Consider the following 15,907-nt stretch of genomic DNA (forward strand, 5'->3'; position numbering starts at 1 on the left):
CGATGGAACAACAAACTGCGCAAATACAAATATAAATAAATAGTAATAAATGACAAGAACAGGAAAGAACAAGATAAAGAATCCTTAAAGTCAGACCATCGGTTGTGGGAACACCAAAAATAGAATGAGTATAGTTATCCTCTTTTGTTCAAGGGCCTGATGGTTGAGGGGCAGGATCTGTTCTTGAACCTGGTGGTGCAAGTCCTGAGGCTCCTGTACCTTCTACCTGATGGCAGCAGCAAGAAAAGAGCGTGGCCTGTGTGGTGAGGATCCTTGATGATGGATGCTGTTTTTCTATGACGTTTCATGTAGATGTGCTCAATGGTTGGGAAGGCTTAACCCATGATGTAAGGGGCTGAATCCACTACCTTTTGTAGGATTTTCTGCTCAAAGGTTCCCATAGGAGGGGACCTTGATTATGTTGCGTTCTTTCTCAAGGTAACATAATTAATGATAGTTGATTTGTTTTGTCACGTGTACCAAGATACAGTGAAAAGCCTGTCTTGCACACAGATCAAATCGTTGCAACAGTGCATTGGGGTAGAACAAGGTAAAACAATAACAATGCAGAATAAAGTTTACCAGCTACAGGGGAACTGCAGTGCAGGCAAACAATAAGATGCAAGGTCATAACAAAGTAGACTGTGAGGTCAAGAGTCCAACTATTGCACTAGAAACTGTTTGGTAGCCGTAGAACAATGGGGTAGAGGTTGTCCTTGAGCCTAGTGGTATTTATCTTCTGCCCAATGGAAGAGGGTTGTGTATTGGAGAAGTTGAACAAAAATGGGGAAAGATGGGCAAATGGAGCCAGCATTGTTTCAATATCCCTGGACTGATTCAGACTAAACAGTAGATCATGTGAAGGTATAATCCCAATGCCTCGGGTGAAATTCTTGGACAGAAGCTACTACAGCCACTTGTTGCTGAGGTCCATAGAAACTAGAAAGAGAGGAGTGGAGAAATGGACTGACAACCCACTATTATCATGCCGCATCACTATCTTGGAGACACAGGAGACTGCAGATGCTGGAATCCGGAGCAAAAAATAATCTTACTTCGGAATTCAACGGTCAAAAAGTATCTGTTAGGGGAAGCAATCACCAACATTTCAGGTCAAAAACTGCTTTTCAGGTATCCCTGATGCAGAGTTTCAACCCAAAAGATCAACATTCCTCTCCCACTCCTTCCCTTCTCTCCTGCCTATCACTTCCCTCTGGTGCCCCTCCTCCTTCTCTTTCTCCCATGGTCCACTCTCCTCTCCGATCAGATTCCTCCTCCTTCATCCTTTTACGCCTTCCATCCACCCCCTCTCAGCTTCTTACTTCGTCCCCCCTTACCAACCCACCTACCGTCCAGCTCAGCTGGCTTTACCTATCCTTCCCCTCCCGCCACTGCCCCTCTCTCAAACTTTTCACTACGGCCTCTTCCCTCTTCCATTCCAGTCCTGATGACGGCCCTCAGCCTGAAACATCAACTGTTTATTCCTCTACATCAACTCTTTATTCCTTTCCGGGTGACCTGCTGAGTCCCTCCAGCATTTTGTGTGTGTTGCTCTGGATTTCCAGCACCCGCAGAATCTTTTCCATTGACATCAATAATCCTTTCTGTCCATAGATAGCGCTCAGCTGCTGAGTTTCTCCCAAAGATTGTTTGTAACATCATGATCTTCCCTTTTTCCCAGTTCAGAATTGGCAATGCAGTAGATCCCTTGAAAAGATCACAGGAGTGTCAATCACATAAGGCAGACATTGAACAAACATTGAACTGTCCATGACAACAGACATTACAGCTAATGACTCAACAACTGCCTATGCAATACATACTGATGAATTTGATCACCTGTCCCTGGAGGGGTCGAGGCTTCAATAAATATTAACGCAGTCTGCAGAAACAACCAGAACTCGCAAACTGAAGCTTGTGAAAGCATTAGGAAATAACCTGATGGAAGATCTATCAGAACAGTTCTCACAGGTGGGACCTTGGTGGAACAGATGCCCTCAAATAGCAAATAAGGTGAATGGCGCTAAATGTTTTCTTTGATAGTGTTGTCTGAGGAAAGGACACTAGCTGAGGAGAGGGATCTTGGCCAGGAGCTCCTTTCTGTAAGTTATCCCACAGATGTTTATATATTCAACGATTTTAATCTTTTTTATTCCGAGATATCCGGCTTTTCCACCCCAGTGAGCTTTGCCACCCAATTACTGTACACCCATGTGACCAATGAACTGACTAACCCATATGTTTTTTTTGAAATGTAGCAAGACACCTATGTAGTCAAGGGTAGAAGACACAACCTCATTACAGACACTGGTGGAATTGAACCCATATCACTGGCGCTGTAGCAGTGTTTATGCTACCATGCTTCCCAATTCCCTTTGAACTGGGACAGCGGGGCTGCAATTTACTGCTGGTTGACTTCAGAACCCCAAAATTCACAGTGACTACAGTCTAACAATACAGTGCATTGGCTGTGAAGGACATCCTGGGGTTGAGGATGGAAATGCACGTCTTTTATCGCTGTTGGTTCTTGGCTTATAAAAGAGCTGGTTTAGAAATTGTCTTGAGTGTTATGAGCTCTGGTGGAAATGAAGGTGAAGGTCCTAAGGTACAGAAAGACCATAGAGAAATCATGCTGAGGACCAACTGTGAAAGTGGAGAGAGAAAGGCCTAAATAGAATGGATGTGGAGAGTATGTTTGCAATAGTGGGAGAGTCTAGGACCAGAAGGCACAGCCGTAGAATACAAGAACATCTCTTTGGAACAGGAATGAGGAGGAATTTCTTCAGCCAGTGGCCGGTGAATCTGTGGAATTCATTGCCACAGACGGCTGTGGAGGCCAAGTCATTGTGTATATTTAACGCAGAGGTGATGGGTAAAGGCAGGTGAGACTGGAAGAGTAGGTTTTGAAAATGACACAGCTGCTCAGTGAGTCAGGTGAAATAAGACAATAAGACATTGGAGCAAAATTAGGCCATTCGGCCCATCAAGTCTGCTCTGCTATTCCATTATGGTTGATTTATTATCTCTCTCAACCCAGTACTCCTGCCTTTTCCCTGTAACCTTTGACATCCTTACTAATCAAGAACCCATCAACCACTTTAAATACACCCAATGAATATGTGGAGAAGGAAACAGAGTTGGTGATTCAGATCAATGACTGTTTATTCGATGATCATACTACCTCTGTCCACACACACCTTTGGCTGGCTGAGAATGTCAGACACCCTCTCTGGTTTATTTCAGGTCTTGGCAGCTTTTAGCTTTTAGGCTGTGGAATTTTGTTGGATTACCTTCAGAAGGCCAGGCTGAGCTGAAGGTTTGAGGATAGTACGGGATTGGACAACTAGTTAGCTTTTCACACTTCACTGATATCTTAAGGAACATTGCACAAACATTTTAGCAAGTTTTTGACGCCCATCAGTATCTCCGTCCCAACTTGTCAGAGCAGGGTTGATGTCACTACGTTGTTCCATTCTTATCCAGTACCATACTGGCCTCTTCTTCTTTAATTTACAGTTCAAGGTCATCAGGTGCCTCCTGCCTCTTGGACAATCAGCTCCAAAACTCAGCATTGTACATCGCATTAGATATTTGCTTTCTGTTTTATCTTCAGACAGCATAAGAGAACAAACATATCAAACAAAAATTGAGCTATCACTGTGACACACACATAATAAAGCAATTTAAAACCACAACCTAAGCATACAGTACTCTGCAAACATTTTAGGCAGATATCTGTTGCTGGCTAAGACTTTTTGCATAGTTCTGTATTGATTTTTTTGTATTGCACTGGTACTGCTGCCACAAAAAAAAGCAAATTTCAATACATATGTGAGTGATGATAAACCTGATTCTGATATGGGTCTCTACTGTGGACTGAGAGTGGGAAGGGGGCAGGGAGAGGGGAATCATGGTTGGCAAAAGGGAAGAGAGAGGAAGGGGCAGGAAGCACCAGAGGGACATTCTGCAATGATCAATAACACAATTGTTTGGATTCAAGTGACCTTGCCTGGTGTGTCTGCAGCTGTGCCATCCCCTGCCCTGGCACTCCTCTGCCCCCTGTCCCACATCTCTCCTATGGCATTCCACTCTCACCACTCCCAACATCCTTTACAAACTCACGCTCCGCTCCACGTTGACAGATACAGTACTGTGCAGAAGTCTTAGGCACCCTAGCTATATACATGTGCCTAAGCAGTCCATCAAATCCTATTGAATGGCAACATGCAAATGTTCCTTTGGTGGGTTATTCCATCACCTTGCATTGAGATAGCTATCTAGTTCCACTAGGGTCATGTGAAGCCATGGGAGCAGGTGGTGCATTATCACGTCCTGGTTATGCAACCACTGATGCCAGGCAGACAATCTCTGAAGAGTGTTGATAATGGCTGGGGTCACCCGTCTTGTAACGGCACAGCCCAGAAGGCAATGGCAAACCGCTTCTGCAATAAAATTTACCAAGAGCAATCATGGTCGTGGAAAGACTGTGATTACCTAAGTCATACAAAGTGGCACATAATGATGATGATGATCTAGTTCCAAGGCCCTTTCTGGGAGCACTTCCAAACAAAAGTTAGTGCAGAGCCACATGGAGAGTTTCAGAACTGAAGGACAAAAGCATGGTTTTCTGAAGAACCTTCTGGAGAAGTTCAGGGAAGAGATTCCATTGTTCGACCTCGACCAATAATGGGAGTGTGATCAACTTTTTGAAGGATTGAGAGACCAGAATTAGAAATTTCATGTGATCTGTAGGGCTGAAGAAGTTGACTACAATTTGGAGGAGGGATTGAAAGTGAAAGCAATATTTGAAATGGAGACAATGCTTCCAAGAGTGATGGGGGCTCTGTGTGAGATTGGGCAGCAGGTTTCGATTGAATCAGAACAGTTTGGTTTTAATTTTAAAGGGTCTCCAGAGAGAGAGATGCTGTTGGTGCTTGTGGACTGAAATTCATGATGGCACTAAAGATAGTTGCTTTGAAGTAACATAACTGTGTGTAATAATGAGAAATTAGAATATTAAGACAATTAATAAAGTACTGAAGATTGAGCATAGAGTACTACAGCACAGTACAGACTCTTCAGCCTGTAATGCTGTGCCAATGTTTTAACCCACTCTGACATCAATCTAACCCTCCCCTCTTGCATAGCACCCCATTTTCCTTTCATCTATGTGCCTATCTAAGTGTTTCTTAACTGCCCTTAATGTATCTGTCTCTACCACTACCACTGGCCCAGTGTTTCATGCATTCATCATTCTCTCTGTAAATAATTTATCTCTGACATCCTCCCCACCATACTTTCCTGCAGTCACCTTAAAATTATGTCCCTTTTGAATTAGGCATTTCCGCCCTGGGAAAATGACACTGGCTGTCTACTTGATCATGCTTCTCATCATCATGTATGCCTCTATCAGGTCACTTCTCATCCTCCTTCTCGCCAAAGAGAAAAGCCCTAGCTCACTCAATCTTTGCTCATAAAATATGCCCCCTAATCCAGGCAGCATCCTGGTAAATCTCCTCTGCACCCACTCAAAAGCTTCCATGTCCTTGCTGTATTGAGGTGACAGGAAGTGAATAAACGCTTCTAAGTATAGTCAAACCAGGGTTTTATAAGGCTGCAATATCACCTCGCGGACCTTGAACTCAATCTCCTGACTAATGAAAGTCAACACACCATAAGCCCTCTTAACAATCCTATCAGAGGGCTGTATCATCTCAGGAAATTCTCCAGGGAAGAGGGACTTGTTGCTAAGCGACCAACCACTGTGTGTGATTTCTTTCAATCCCTTAAATGGGTCAGTGAACGTTCCCTCCATAAGTGTAAGGAACGCTAGCCTCAAATGTTATCTCCCAGGCTAAGTGTGGGAGCTTGTCTCACCCTCCGCCTGCATGTAGTGACGGGGAGAATACATGGACAAGTCCAGAGTGTAAACACTTCAAACTTATACTTGCTTGGGCCCCGGGAGAGCATTTTATTAAAGTGATGATCTGAGAGCTGGGAAGACATTCAGGAATTATCACAGGCTGAGTCAGCCTGTCAACACCGCTGGCAAAGCCAGAATTTACTACCTATCTCTTGTTGCTCTTGTGAAAATGGGGGATGTGCCATCTCTTGAAGGATGGACGTGCTTCCACAGTGCTGTAAAGAAGCGCGTTTCAGAATTTAGATCCAGTGATGAGGAAGGACTGACAATTGTTCTCCTAGTCAGAAAGGTCTTGTTCACTGTGTTTACACCAAGAGGGGGAGATTACAGTCACCTAGGATTTATGTGGTCTGAAATTATTCACTTAAAAATTGGTTTAGATCACAGGTTCCTAACCTGGGGTCCATGGTCCCCTGACTAAATGATATTGGTCCATGGCATTAAAAAAAAAGGGTTGGGAACCCCCGGTTTAGATATTTTAAAAAGTAATAAATGTGGGGGAATAAAACACTTGGCTGTGGTCCCAGGGTTAACATAGAAACGTTGAACAGGTCCTGGCAGCTGAAAACATGCCACAACCGTCTAAAAATTCAAAGTTCGAAGTATATTTATTATTGAAGTACATAAAGTGTATGTCACCATATTCATTGCCTTAGAGGCCTTTACAGGAAAATAAAGAAATACAATGGAATTTATGAAAAGCTATACATATACAAAAACTGACAAACAACCAATGTGCGAAAGAAGACAAATCACGCAAATTAAAAGAAGTAAATAAATAATACTGAGAACACGAGTTGTAGAGTCCCTAAAAGTGAGTCCATGGGCTGTGGAGTCAGTTCAGTGTTCCACCTGTAACCTCACTGTGATTACAACTGCAGACTGTCAAGAGGTCGGTCTTGGAAGATGCCAATACTTCTGGGTGCTGATAGGACTGGAGAAGATTAAAGAGATAGAAATGATGGAAAGATTTGAAATGGAGAAAATTATAAAATCAAGGCACTGTTTAACTGGTATTGGAATGTGGTAATCCATAATCGCAGCCTTAACTCCACTAATTATACCTCACTCTAAAATCTTATGCTTATCTATACTTCGTTGAAGATAAATATTTCCAAAAAATAATGCAAATTGCTAATGTACACCTGTCGTGGGTCCGCCAATGAAGATGTGGAAACTTGACGGACCTACACGTGCAGCTCTCATTCCAAACATGGACGCAGAGATTGGGACTGGATATACGGGAATATGAACTGAATTACAGTCATCCCTACACATTCTCGCCTGGTTATGCCTGTAAGCTACTCAGTTGTGGCCCTGGACATGATTAACTAAAGGCATTATTAAAATCATTAATTAGCAAACATTATAGTACAAGTCAAATTTAGTTATCGGACTCTAATGAAGCTGGTGGTTTATTGGTCCTTTACGCTGAGGCTAAAGTTTAGTCAATTCTTGCAAGGGAAATCATGAGACCACACAATATACTGTGAGCACACAATTCTTCAAACACACACACCTTCATGCACTGCTGAGCAGTACAATACATTGTGAACACACAATTATTCACAATTCTCTCTGACACCTTCATGTGCTGTGCTGAATAGGGATTGACATATAACAGCACATGGGGCTCCATCTCCAACAGAAGGTGAGCTGATCTCAGTGGAGCCTTGGTAGCTTGCTCCGTTGTGTCTTTGCCTGAGTTACTGAAATCTCCTGGAGGAGGACTGCATAAATGCCTACATATTCTAGCCTCCATGCTCTGCGCATGCTGGTAATGTTAATAATGGGATGAGTACAATAGTTGCAGAAGGCGATACGTCTTTCTGAGAAGGTCATAGGTTCCAGAGTGACTCTGGTGAGGAAATGCAAGCCAAGAAACACTTTCAGCAGGAGGATCCTTTTAGTCATTCTACAAGTGAGTCTGGAGGGAAGAATATTAGAACATTGGGATCTAAAATGGCCACTTATTAAGGAGAGTGACTTAGTTATAAGGCCATGCTAATTTACCTGATCTAACGGGATCAGCAAGTTTTGATGCCTTCATATATGGTTAGTCAATGAGTTAGATGTCCGCCCCTGTGGATTACCCTGAATAGATGATAGTTAAAGACTCTGTGATACCTTTGTACATTTTATTTTTGCCCTTGTACATTTTACTCCACTATCACTGTGTAATGTGAATACCCTTGTCAACAACTAATGAAGTCTAAATCACTGTGATTTTACTTTCCTGAAATAAGTCACATAAACTGCACTCTGTAACCGATTACACAAATAAAATATTGTTTTCTCAGTTCTGAAGACTTTGATTACATAGAACTGTTCACACCAAAGGCCGGGATTCATCGAGCACTGTCTTAAACCTTAGGAATATCTCAAAAAATTCTTCACATACATTGAAGTGAGGCCAGTGCTGTTCTATGGACAGATAGAAGATTTGATGCAAGATTACAAAGAACAAGAAATTATTGTGAACCTTCATTTGATGCCAAAACTGTTTGCTGACATGCCCAACTAGGAGACCTTGGAAATAAAAGTCATGAAATTGGAAATTTACCTTCTAAAAATTCCAGGGCTGTTTTCAATCCTGATTTATTGGGTTAAAATGTGACTTGTGGAGTCACAATGAGCTGCCTGTAGAGGGCGCAGCTGCTCAATCTTTGCTGTTTGGCATCATGGGAAGAAGGTCTAATTTTAAAGAACTCTCTCCATGGCAACCATAGTACAGCAGAATTAAAGGTTGCCCTGGAGATGGAGGAAAACACGGGAAGGGGCAGAAGAGTCATCTGGCGAATATGTGTATGAGGGCTTCTGTATTTGTGTGCTTTCTTGTGTTAGTGTATGTGGGTTGATGTGTGTTGAGTATGGATGGGTTTATGTGTTTGTGCTGGTGTCCATTGCTGTTCCCCCAAAAAGCAACGTGAGGCACAGTAAATTGCAACGAGAACCTAGAGCTATGAATACTTAGGTGTTTAGAGTTATAGAGTTAAACAACGTGGAAACAGGCACTAGAACAAACAAGAGAAAATCTGCAGATGCTGGAAATCCAAGCAAAACACACAAAATGCTGGACGAACTCAGCAGGCCAGGCGGCATCTATGGAAAAGAGTACAGTCGACATTTTGGGCCAAATCCCTTTGGCAGTCCATAGCAGTGAAATGGTTAGCACAACACTCTACAATGCCAGTGACGAGGTTCAGTTCCCACCGCTGTCCTGTAAGGAGCTTGTATGTTCTCCCCATGACCCCATGGGTTTCCTCCAGGTGCTCCAGTTTCCTCCCACAGTCCAAATACAGAATTGGTCATTGTAAATTGTCCCATGATTAAATTAGGGGGGTTGCCAGGTGGCACAGATTGAAGGGCAGAAGAGCCTACTCTGCACTGTATCTCAATAAATAAAAGATTCCCATCTAAGACAGTCCCATTTGCCTGCGTTCAGCCCATACCTCTCTAAACCTTTTCTATCCAAAGTACCTGCCCAAGTATCTTTAAATGTTGTTAATGTACCTGCCTCAACCACTTCCTCTGGCAGCTCGTTCCATATCCTGACCACTCTCTGGGGGAAAATGTTGCCTCTCAGGTTCACAAGTTGATAGAGCAGATAAGAAGGCCTTCATTAGTTGGGTGATCGAGTTGAGTTCAAGAGCCACCAGGTAATGTTACTACCCTATAAAACTTTGTTTAGACCACATGAAGTATTGTGTTCTGTTCTAAATCGCCTCATTATGAGAAGATCGTGGAAGCTTTAGAGAGGGTGTAAAAGAAATTTACCAGGATGATGCCTAGATTCAAAAGCATGTAATTTGAAGATAGGTTGAGTGAGCCAGGGATTTTCATTTTGGAGAGCAGGATCAGAGGCGACTTGATAGGAGTGTACAAGATGATAAGAGGCATAGATCAAGTGGACATCCCAGGGCAGAAAAGCCCAAAACAAAGGGGCATAAACAAGGACCAGGAACACAAGCTGACTCGGTTGTATATTATATACAACCTAAAGATTCATCTTCTTGCAAATACTCACAAAACAAAGAAATCCATAAGACCATAAGATCTAGGAGCAGAATTAGGCCATTCAGCCCATCAAGTCTACTCCACCATTCCATCACAGCTGATTTATTATCTCAACCCCTTTCTCCTGCCTTCTCCCCATAACCTTAAATGCCCTGATTAATCAAGTACCTATCAACCTCTGTCTTAAATACACACAATAACTTGGCCTGCACAGTTGTCTGTGGGAAAGAATTGCACAGATTCACCTTGCTAAAGAAATGTTTCCTCATCTCTGTTCTAAATGGATATCCCTCAAGAAACACAATAGGATTCACTAAAAAATTCACAGCCATGCAGGCAGATGGGACCGTCTTAGATGGGAATCTTTTATTTATTGAGATACAGGGCAGAGTAGGCTCTTCTGCCCTTCAATCTGCGCCAACCGGCAACCCCCCGATTTAACCTTAGACAGCCACATATCCAGTTTGCAAAAGAGCATTGTTGTGTATATATATAATATTTCAGTAATATTTGATAATATTTGTTGTTCACATAACTCATTATGGGTTGTATATAAAATTTTGTAAGTGGCATTTGTCATCATGCCTTCACTCACTAAAGTAAAAAATGAATTAGACATGTTGATCCTGTTCTCCCCACGCTTTTTCTTCTGAGTAGTTTTATGTTTTGGAGTTACAAAACATAACAGTGCAACTCTGTATTTGGAGTTTTAAAACAAACCTGAGATGACTATTTTTAAATATCGCACAACACACTTTCTTCACAAGAGGAGAAAAAGATTGAGTAAAAAAAAAAGCAACACTATTTTTCTCTTCACAAGAGGAGACAGACATTAGAGTTAAAAATAGCATAGCTCGCGTCTCTTCAGAAGAGGGAGAGGGACAGCTGAGTTAATAAAGAAGCAGAAAATGGACAAAATTCAGGGGCTCATAAACAGTGAGTACCTGTTGATAATAATAATAAATTTAAAAAAGCAGAAATGGCTGGTTGCATCGGAAGGATGACGTGTTCCATTGCACAAAGCATAACTGGGTGAATTGAGCAGTATTTTAAAGCAAATCAAATAGCCAATGAGAAGCGAGTGTCAGATTTGTTGTGTGCAATTGGTATAAGAGCATATAGTTTGACGGAGTTGAGTTCAACAGTCACAAGGTAATGTTGTAGCTCTATAAAACTTTGGTTAGACCACACAGACTATAGTGTTCAGTTCTGAATCGTCTTATTATAGGAAGGATGTGGAAGCTTTTGAGGGGTGTAGAAGAAATTTACCAGGATGATGCCTAGATTTGAAAGCATGTGATTTGAGCGAGCTAGGGAGAGCAGGATGAGAGGTGACTTGATAGAGGTGTACAAAATAATAAGAGGCATAGATCAAGTGGATATCCAGAGACTTTCTCCCAGGACGGAAATGGCTAAAACAAGGACCAGGAACACAAGTTGACTCATGAAAAAGACCAGAGACAAGGCACAGCATCATGAATTACTCCATTTCGAAGCGGCGAGGAAAATTGAAGCAACGGGGTGAATGCGGAGGGGATCAGTGATGGCTCCCATTGGAGGTCACCAGGGCAACAACGGTCAGTAGCCGGATTGGCGCGGTCAGACCCGGGTCGGCTGTCTCTCTTTACGGAAGGACTGAGTTTGTGTGGTTGCTCTCCTTGTATGCAAACAAAAAGATATTTATGATACTCTGAGATTTATGTGATTATTGGACTGTTTTCTTTATTGGTTTCCTTCAATCTTTTGGTGTTTTCTTCCGTGTGGCCGATTGGCAGTTGTATGTGTGGGGGAGGTTGGTAGGGGTTTTAATGCTACTGTCCGTCGTTCTTTTCTGCAAGTAAAAGGGTTTGGGGATTGTTATTGTCACTGCTTTTTTTCTCTGAATGAGGGGAGGGCAGGGATTGTTATTATCACTGTTTTTTCCTGCAAGTGAGGGGGTCAGGATTGTGATTTTCATGTTTCTTTTGCAAGTGAGGAGGTTGGGGATTGTTATTGTTGCTGTTTTTTTTCTGCAGGGGAGAGGGTGAGGGTTTTTGTGGTCTGTGAGTTTTGTTTCTTTTCCTTTTCATGACAGGTGGATGGGGAAATTGATGTCAATTCCCATGGTCTTTCTGTATCTCGTGGCTATCTGGAGAAGACAAATATCAGAGTTGTATTGTACATGCATACTTTGAGAATAAAATTAATCTTTGAACCTTTGATAACTTTAAAGTGTTGGAGGACTGTATAGAGGATGTCAAATGCAGGTACTTTTACAAAGGTGCATGGAATGTGCCGCCAGGGGTGGAGATAGTGGCAGATATGTGTTAAAAACATTTAAAAGGTTCTTAGAAAGGCACATGGATGAAAGAAAATGAAGGGCTGTGTAGGAGGGAAAGGTTAGATTTCGCTTTGAATAGGTTAAAGGGTTGACACAACAGTGAGGGTTGAAGGACCTGTACTGTGGTGTACTGTTCCCTGTTCAATGTTCTATGTCCCGATTAAATCTTTCCCTTCTCACCTTAAAATCCCCACCATTGAGCACATCTACTGAAACACTGTCGCAAGAAAACAGCATCCATCAACAAGGACCCCCAACACCCAGGACATGCTCTATTTATGTTGCTGCCACCAGTAAGAAGGTACAGGAGACTCAAGACTTCACCAGGTTCCGGAACAGTTATGCCCCTCACCCAAAGGACATAACTTGCCTCATCAGTGAAATGTTCCCTCAACCTATGGACTCAATTTCAAGGACTCTTCATCTCATGTTCTCGATATTTATTGCTTATTTATTTTTTTTTGTATTTGCACAGTTTGTTGTCTTCTGCATTCTGGTTGAACACCCTAGTCAGGTCAGTCTTTTGGTCATTTTGTTACGGTTATTATTCTTTAGATTTATTGAGTATGCCCCCAGGAAAATGAATCTCAGGGTTGTATATGCTGACATATATGTACTTTGATAATAAATTTACTTTGAACTTTGAAACTTACAGTATTCCCTCTAGTTTAGTCCTTAAAACTTGAGTAACTAATTCAAAATTACTTACCATCAATCAAAAGTTTTCATTATGTTGCTTTATGTAGCCAGCCATTACTATCCCAGAGAGAACTCTTCGATTACCAGAATACGTGTACCAATGGCAGAGCCAGCATCTGCTGTCCATGACAACATTGGAAGTAACGCATGTAGTGAAGTCATACGTAGGCCACAGAAACAGAAGAGACGGCAAATACGGGAATTTGGAGAGAGAAAACAAGTTGCTGGAGGTCAGTCAGCATCTATAAAGGGAGATGATCAGTCAACGATCTGAGCTGAGAGCCTTCATTTGAAAACCAAAACATCGAAGGTGAGTTTATTGTCACGTGCACAAGTACACGTTTGCACCCGTGTAATGAAAAATGTGCTTGCAGCAGCATCTTAGGTGCATAGTATGAGATAGGCAATATTCACAAGAAGCACATACTGTAACTTCAAAGTTCAAATTTATTATCAAAATACGTACATCATATACCCTGAGATTCATCTTCTTGCAGATACTCACAAAACAAAGAAAACCATAAGACCTAGGAGCAGAATTAGGCCATTGGGTCCATCAAATCTGCTCTGCCATTCCATCATGGCTGATTAATTATCCCTCTCGACCCCTTTCTCCTGCCTTCTCCCTGTAACCTTTGACGCCCTCATTAATCAAGAACCTATCAACCCCTGTCTTAAATATACCCAATGACTTGGCCTGTGCAGTCATCTGTGGCAAAGAATTGCCCAGATTCACCACCACCTTGCTAAAGAAATGTTTCCTCATCTCTGTTCTAAATGGATATTCCTCAAGAAACACAATAGGATTCACTAAAAAATTCACATAGCATAACAGCCACATATCCAATTTGCAAAAGAGCCCTGATTAATATTTAATATTTCAGTAATATTTGATTCATATTGTAAATATATTGGTTGATTAAGCATTCTTTGTTGCTTACATAATTTGTTATGGGTTATATATAAAAGTATGTGAATGGCCTATGTTACGATGCCACCACGATATATGTGTGCTTCTCACTAAAGTAAAAAGCGAGGTAGACATGCTTATCCCAGTAACACACACAAAATGCTAGAAGAAACCAGCAGGTCAGGCAGCATCTACAGAAAGGAGTAAACAGTCGACGTTTCTGGCCGAGACCCTTCAATAGGACTGGAAAAAAGATGAGATCAGAGTAAGAAGGTGAGGGGAGGGAAGGAAGAACCACAGGTAACAGGTGAAACTGGGAGAAGGAGGGGGTGAAGTAGAGAGCTGGGAAGTCAAATGGTGAAAGAGATAAAGGGCTGGAGAAGGGGGAATCTGAAAGTGGAGGACAGAAGGCCATGGAAGAAAGGAAAGGGGAAGGAGCACCAGAGTGAGATGATGGGCGGGTAAAGAGCTAAGGTAAGAGAGGGAAATGGGACTGGGAATGGGAAGTGGTGAAGGAGACGAGGGGACAATTACCAGAAGTTCAAGAAATCAATATTCATCCCTGTCATTCATCACAAGAGGAAAAAAAACAGTCGAGTGAAAAAAACTGCAACACAATTTTTCTCTTTGCGAGAGAAATGTTAAAGTTTTTAAAAAAAGGCAGAAAATGGACGAAATTCACGGGCTCATAAACATTGATTCCCTGGTGATAGTAGTAACAAATAAATAAAACCAGAAATGGTTGTCTGCATCGGAAAGATAAACACATTCAGTTGCACAAAACATAACTGGATTTTGTATACTGAGTGAATTGAGCAGCATGTTGAGGCAAATGGAATAGCCAATGAGAAACATGTGCCAGTTTGGTGGCAGAGCATACAGTATGCTTCAAACTTTCCAACCAAACCAACCAAAATGAGCATTGCTGATATCATGAACATAATGCAGAAACAATTAGAATTGAAACCTTTGTTGATGACAGAACGCTTAAGATTTGCTAAATGGAATCAAAAGGAAGGGGAGTCCATTTTGGCTTAGGTGGCTGAATTGAAGAGATGAACGAGTAATTTCAGGTTCAGTGATCAGAATCAAAATTAGGTTTAATATCACTGGCATATGTCATGAAATTTGTTATTATGCAGCAGCACTTCATTGAAATACTTAGTAATACAATTTGTCAATTACAGTAAGAAGTATATCTATTAAAAAGTTGATTGAATAAGTAATACAAAAAGAGAAAAAAAGAAAAAAGACGTTTAAAAAAGATAGGCTTAATGATGCACTGAGAGATGGTTTAGTTTATGGAATCTTACAAGAAAACATTCAAAAATAGCTCCAAACTGAAACACAACTCACATTTAAAAGAGCAGTTGAAATTGCTGTATCAGTGGAAACAGCAGTCAGAGACGCAAGTCAGTTGCAGTCAGGGATGAAAGTTCAAAAGTCAAAGATTAATTTTCATGCTAGCATATTAAATAAATCCAAAAACAGAATAATAATCATAATATAATCAACTCCTTTCCAATCCTGATAAAGGTTCTCGGCCCAAAACAGTCAACTGTTTATTTCCTTTCGTAGATGCTATCTGACTTGCTGAGTTCCTTTGGCATCTTGAGTATGTTGCTCCAGATTTCCAGCATCTGTAGAATCTCTTATGTCCTCATAAGAAGAGTCATTGATGTAAATTGGTCTCTGTGTGTCTCAGTGGCTGTTTCCTGATGATGAATTTCTCAGTGAGCCTTTCAGAATGCTGGTAGCTGGAGGGACTCCAAGTTGCTACATTTCAAAAGATAGTTCATTGGCAGCACATGCTGAGACATTCCAACAAGAGAACGCAAATATTGCTGTGCAGTCATTGCAAGGTTACACTGTGTGAGAGATGGGCTTTAAAACAGTCCAGTCAGACTCATCAGCTGGACATTCCCCCACAGATAGAACACATTGCTAACATTCCAAACTTAGATATGAATTGAAAAACCTTGACTTTTGTAAGAGATAATCTGTTTGCGTCAACATTCAGAACAAGGCAAGAATTAAC

General features: G+C 41.6%; 1 long non-coding RNA gene across 3 annotated transcripts; it reads right to left on the bottom strand.

The window, feature by feature from the left end:
- Nucleotides 1-1,372: 1,372 nt before the first annotated feature.
- LOC140209686 (uncharacterized) lies at nucleotides 1,373-15,563 on the bottom strand. Of its 3 annotated transcripts, none has more exons than XR_011889048.1 (3): nucleotides 15,226-15,562; nucleotides 12,970-13,201; nucleotides 1,373-1,707 (listed from the first exon to the last, which is right to left on the bottom strand). It is a non-coding gene; the product is annotated as an uncharacterized lncRNA (long non-coding RNA). The 3 variants fall into 3 exon arrangements; XR_011889049.1 differs by lacking the exon at nucleotides 1,373-1,707 and adding an exon at nucleotides 3,161-3,607 and having other exon boundaries at nucleotides 15,226-15,563; XR_011889047.1 differs by lacking the exon at nucleotides 1,373-1,707 and adding an exon at nucleotides 6,330-6,857.
- Between the last annotated feature and the right edge of the window lie 344 nt (nucleotides 15,564-15,907).

Source organism: Mobula birostris, chromosome 14, assembly GCF_030028105.1.
Source record: "Mobula birostris isolate sMobBir1 chromosome 14, sMobBir1.hap1, whole genome shotgun sequence".
In the NCBI taxonomy this organism is placed as follows: Eukaryota; Metazoa; Chordata; class Chondrichthyes; order Myliobatiformes; family Myliobatidae; genus Mobula; species Mobula birostris.